The following is a 5339-nucleotide window of genomic DNA, read 5'->3' on the forward strand; positions in this document are numbered from 1 at the left end:
GTGGGAAGGACCACAGGAGCCACCTGCTAGGACTCCCAGGTTTTAGAAACGCAAAAACAAAGGCCTGGAGGATTTAATGACCCCTAAGATCATTCTCAGGGATCAGATTTGACCTCTGGGTTCGGAAGATCCCCTGGAGGAGGACACGGTAACCCACTCCAATATTCTTTCCTGGGAAATCCCATGGACAGAGAAGCCTGGCAGGCTACAGTCCATGGGGTGGAGAAAGAGCTGGACAAGACCGAGTGATGACTGAACACACGCGTGCTCGCACACACACGACTTAGCAACTAAACAAGAAGACCATTCCCAAGGTAAATGCTCAAACCAACAGAAGAATTCAAACCTCCAGGGTTACCCTCTTTCTATCTCAGCGCTGCTGAAATGCAGGGACCACCAGGCCCTCCCCTGGTTACACGGGTTCTCTTCTGTCCAGTCATTTTATTAATAAGGAATCAAAAAGCAGAACTAAGTGTAACCTTGGAGGTCAGTGGATCTAACCTCATCTTATAGATGAGAAAACCAAGGACCAGCGTTTTCTGGAAGGGTTCTGCCTGCGATCAATGTTTCCTGTACCTGAAGTCACGCACAACGTGTGGGCTTTTGTGTCTGACTTTTTATGAAACGTCAGTCACATTGTCTCCTTCAGTCCCTATTTCACCCGCAGGGACGCACACGCTCCTTCCCACGGCCTCAGAGCTCCTCCCAGCTGCCCCCCAGGCTCATTCTCTCCCCTGCTCACAGCGCTTCTGTCGTCTGCATCGAGTTTTAGATTCCACTTCTGTTATCGCATGGTACTTCTCTTTCTCAAAGTTCCCTTAGTTCAGTGATCTCTAGGTCCATCCACGTTGCTGCCTGTCCTCTGTGCTATTGCTTAAACAAACCAGATAATTTTTTTTTTGTTTTAAATTTATTTTTATCATATAGTACATACAACTTAGTTTATCTTAGTTTAACTTAGCTTATTGAAGTATAGTTGATTTACAATGATTTAGATATAGAGCAAAGTGATTCAATTACACCTACAAATATATATTTCATTTTCAGCTTCATTTCCATTATAGGTGACTACAAGATTGAGCGTAGTTCCCTATGCTATAGAGCAGCTCCTTGCTGTTGATCTGTTTTACACAGTAATGCGTTTCTGTTAATACCAGGCTCCTAATTTATCCTTCCTCCCTCAACCCTGCCTTTCCTCGTCGGTGACCGTAAATCTGTTTCCTGTGTCTGTGGATCTTTTTGTTCTGTATATAAGTTCATTTGCATCATTTTTTTAGATTCCACATATTAGGGACACTTGTTTTTGTCTGACTTATTTCGCTTGGTATGATCATCTCTAAGTCCATTGCAAATAGCATGATTTCATCCTTTTTTAAGGCTGTTATTCCATTGTGTATGTATATGCACTGCATCTTTTTATCCATTCATCTGTCTATGGGCATTTGGGTTGTCTCCATATCTTGACTGTTGTAAACAGAGCTGCAATAAACATAGGGGTGCATTTTTTAAAAATTATAGTTTAGTCTGGATAGATGCCCAGGAGTGGGATTGCTGGAGCATATGCTGATTTTGATTTTTTAAGGAACCTCCAGGCTGCTGTCCACAATGGCTACACCAGTTTGCATTCCCACCAACCAACAATGGACGATTTTTAACGCCTCAGCATACACCCAAACCTAGCTGACCGCCCTCACTGAGCGCACCAGTCCTTCGGCATCCTGATTACAGCTGGCCTTGCTCCAGGTTGGGAGTGGTCTGCCCTCTGAGAGGGGCAGTTCCGCTCAGCAGGCCTTTGGACCAGAGCTTGCTCTGAGACCTTCACGGCTTCTGGGTCAAGAGCCCGGGTCCGGGTGCTCCCAGAGTCCTGGTGGAGCTGTGGCTGGCTCCCCTGGAGGGCTCCAGGGGGCCGTGATTCACCACCACGTAATTCCAGCCCCAGCTTCTCTGGGAGCCTGGAAGCAGGGAAGGCCTGAAAGGCTGAAGCAGACGAGGGGAAAGCAGCGCGCCCAGGGTGGGGCCCCGCGGGGAGGTGCCCGGCGTGACTCAGCCCCGGCTGGCCGTCTGCAGGGACAGCCACGCCTTGTGCCCAGGTTCCGAATGCCAGGTGGGGAATGTGCCTGTGCCAGTCTCCCTCGATCAAGTCGGAACAGGTGTCCTGAGAAAAGCGTTCCCATTAAAGTGAATGGAGTCAAAACAGGCTGACCTCTCCGGAAACATAATTTACTTTCTTTTCTAAATGTTTCCTAAGTGCTCGGGAGACCCAGGTTCAATCCCTGGGTGGGGAAGAGTCCCTGGAGAAGGAAATGGCACCCCACTCCAGTACTCTTGCCTGGAAAATTCCATGGATGGAGGAGCCTGGTAGGCTACAGTCCGTGGGGTCACAAAGAGTCGGACACAACTGAGCGACTTCACTTGCAGAGAACCCTGAGAGTGTAGAAGAGAGAAAAAGCAGCAGACCCTGACATCAAGGAGGCTGGGAGCTAGAACGACGGGGAGGTTGTATATGATCCATCCTGGCAACCTAAAGAAACAGAGCTGAGTGCAGAGAGGAGTGGAGTGGGTGTGAAGCCTCACAAGTTCCTGCATTGTGATCAGGATCTTCCCATTGTGTGTGTACTCATGGGTGCAGCTGCTACTGACTTAAGAAAAGTTCTGGAAGGGAAAGACTTGATATACAATTAATTTTCAAGACCTGAGGGATGGCTGCTATTAAGAAAAAAAACAAACCTCCAAACCTTGAAAGCAAGTGGGACCAGCATGTGGACAGATTGGAACCCTCTTGCCCTGGTGGTGGGAGTGTAAAATGATTCAGCCCCCGGGAAAATACTTTGGCAGTTCCTCAAAAAATTAAGCACAGATTTACCATATGACCCAGCAATTCTGCTGCTGGATATATACTCCAAAACAAAGCAGGATCTTAAAGAGATGTTTGTACACCCATGATCATAGCAGCATTATTCACAGTAGCCAAAAAGTAGATGTATCCCATGTATTAATAGGTGAATGGATAAACCACATGTAGTCTGTACACACAGTGAAATATTTCATGTGTACTCTGTTGCTCAGTTGTGTCCGACTCTTTGAGACCCCCATGGACTGTAGCCTGCCAGGCTCCTCTGTCCGTGGAATTTCCCAGGCAAGAATCCTGGAGTGGTTGCCATTTCCTTGTCCAGGGGATCTTCCCCACCCAGGGATCAAACCCATGTCTCCTGCACTGGGAGGCAGATTCTTTACTGCTTAGCCACCTGGGAAGGCACCATGGAAGATTATTTGCCCTAAAAAGGGAGAATATCCTGACACGTGCCACAACATAGGTGGGCCTTGAAGACATTCTTCCAAGTGAAATAAGCCAGTCACTAAAAGACAAATACTTCATGATTCCATTTGTATGAAGTACTCAGGGTAGTCAAATTCAGAGAGACAGAAAGTAAAAGGGCTGGGGGAGGGGAAATAGGGAGTTAGTGTTTGATGGGGACAGAGTTTCAGTTTGAGAAGATGAAAAATTCTGGAGATGATGGTGATGATGGCTGCATAACAGCGTGAGTGTGCGTAACGCCACTGAACTGTACGCCTAAGAATGGATACAATGGGCAATTTTATGATATGTGTATTTTACCACAGTTAATCTACACACACACACCTTGGGGACATACCTTCAGGATTTGAATCCCTGTTTCATGGTTTGCCAGAAATATGAGCTTGGTCAGGTTACTCAACGAGCGTGAGATTTTTGCCATCTGTGAAATGGGCTGTTTCAAGGTCTGAGTGAGACACTCAGGCAGGGCACTTGGCACAGAGCTTGGCAGACACTAGAGGCTCAGTAGCAGTGGCTATTGTATTGTTGAGGCTTCGGGCATCGTGGCTGAAGGTCAGCGAGAAGCTAGCCACGGGCAGTCTTGTTTAACGTGTCCTTTTGAACTTGGTCGCCCAAATGAAACAATAAATTCCCACCACATCTATGTACACCTGTGACTACACGCACCTTGAAGACCCACGTGGAGAACAGATGAGCCGATATCTCTAATCAGCACATTTGCTGCGTGTATTCCAAGTCTGTCTTCTCTGCTGATGTATCAGAGTCTTGCTTTACCCTCAGGTACACATGTGTAAGGCAGAGCTGTCTTGCGATTATGGACATTTGTTTTCTAGGAGGAACAGCTGGAGTCGTGTCGTACGTGTTAAGGTGCTGTCCGCATAAGTCTCAGAGCGAGGCCTGCAAGAAGGAGCCAGGTGTGCAGTTAGGGTGGCCACAAGGGCAGAACCCCACCCAGCCCCTAGACCCCAGAATCACACTCCTGGACCCCTAAGGCCCTTGTGTGTGCCCTGGTGCTGGGGGAGTGTCCGGGAAGTGCATCTGCTGGAGGCCCAAGAAAGTCAGGGCAAGGAGAAGAGCAGGGAGGATGCTGAGGAGATGCACCCTGTCGGCCTGAGGTCTGAGACACTATTCGGGGTGAAGTATGAAAATGTGCATGTATGATTTTGCAATTCCAGTGACTATTTCCAGAACAGTGGTTCTTACCTGAGCTCGGGGGGCGTGTTATGTGGGGACTCTCCTTCTGCTCTGTACCTCCAGGGGACATGCAGCCAAGTCTGAAGGTATTTCCGTTTATCACAATGGGTATCAGTGGTGAGGGTGACAGGGTGTTGGGGGTATAGGGGAGGGTGAGGGTGCCCCTGGCATCTAGTGGGTAGACCAGCTTGTTGTTGTTCAGTCACTAAGTCGTGTCCGACTCTTTGCAACCCCAAGGGCTGCAGCATGCCAGGCTCCCCCGTCCTTCACTATCTCCAAGAGTTTGCTAAAATTCATGTCGATTGATGATGAGATGAGAAGTGAAGTCTCTCAGTCATGTCTGACTCTTTGCAAACTCATGGACTGTAGCCTACAGGCTCCTCCATCCATGGAATTTTCCAGGCAAGAGTACCGGAGTAGGTTGCCATTTCCTTCTCCAGGGGATCTTCCCGACCCAGGGATTGAACCCAGAGCTCCTGCATTGTGGGCAGATGCTTTACCCTCTGAGCCACCAGGGAAGCCCAAGGGAAAGGCCTCGCTGGGATTCGAACCCAGGATCTCCTGTTTCCGAGACAGACACTTAAACCTACGAAGCCATGAAGCCCCCGTTGAGTTGGTGATTCTATCCGGCCACTTCATGTTCTGTCATCCCCTTCTCCTGCCCTCAGTCTTTCCGAGCATTAGGGTCTTTTCCAATGGGTCAGCTCTTCGCATCAGGTGACCAAAGGATTGGGGCTTCAGCATCAATCCTTCCTGTGAGTATTCCTGGTTGACTAAGATGCTGCTGAAAACCATACAATGCTGAGGATTCTCCACGCTACGTTGTCAG

The 5339-nt window shown here is 48.6% G+C and overlaps 1 non-coding gene across 1 annotated transcript; it reads right to left on the bottom strand.

Annotated features, from left to right (window-relative positions):
- TRNAP-CGG lies at window positions 5041–5114 on the bottom strand. Its single transcript has one exon. It is a non-coding gene; the product is annotated as a tRNA-Pro (tRNA).

The sequence above is a fragment of the Capra hircus genome, chromosome 23 (genome assembly GCF_001704415.2).
Source record: "Capra hircus breed San Clemente chromosome 23, ASM170441v1, whole genome shotgun sequence".
Classification (NCBI taxonomy): Eukaryota; Metazoa; Chordata; class Mammalia; order Artiodactyla; family Bovidae; genus Capra; species Capra hircus.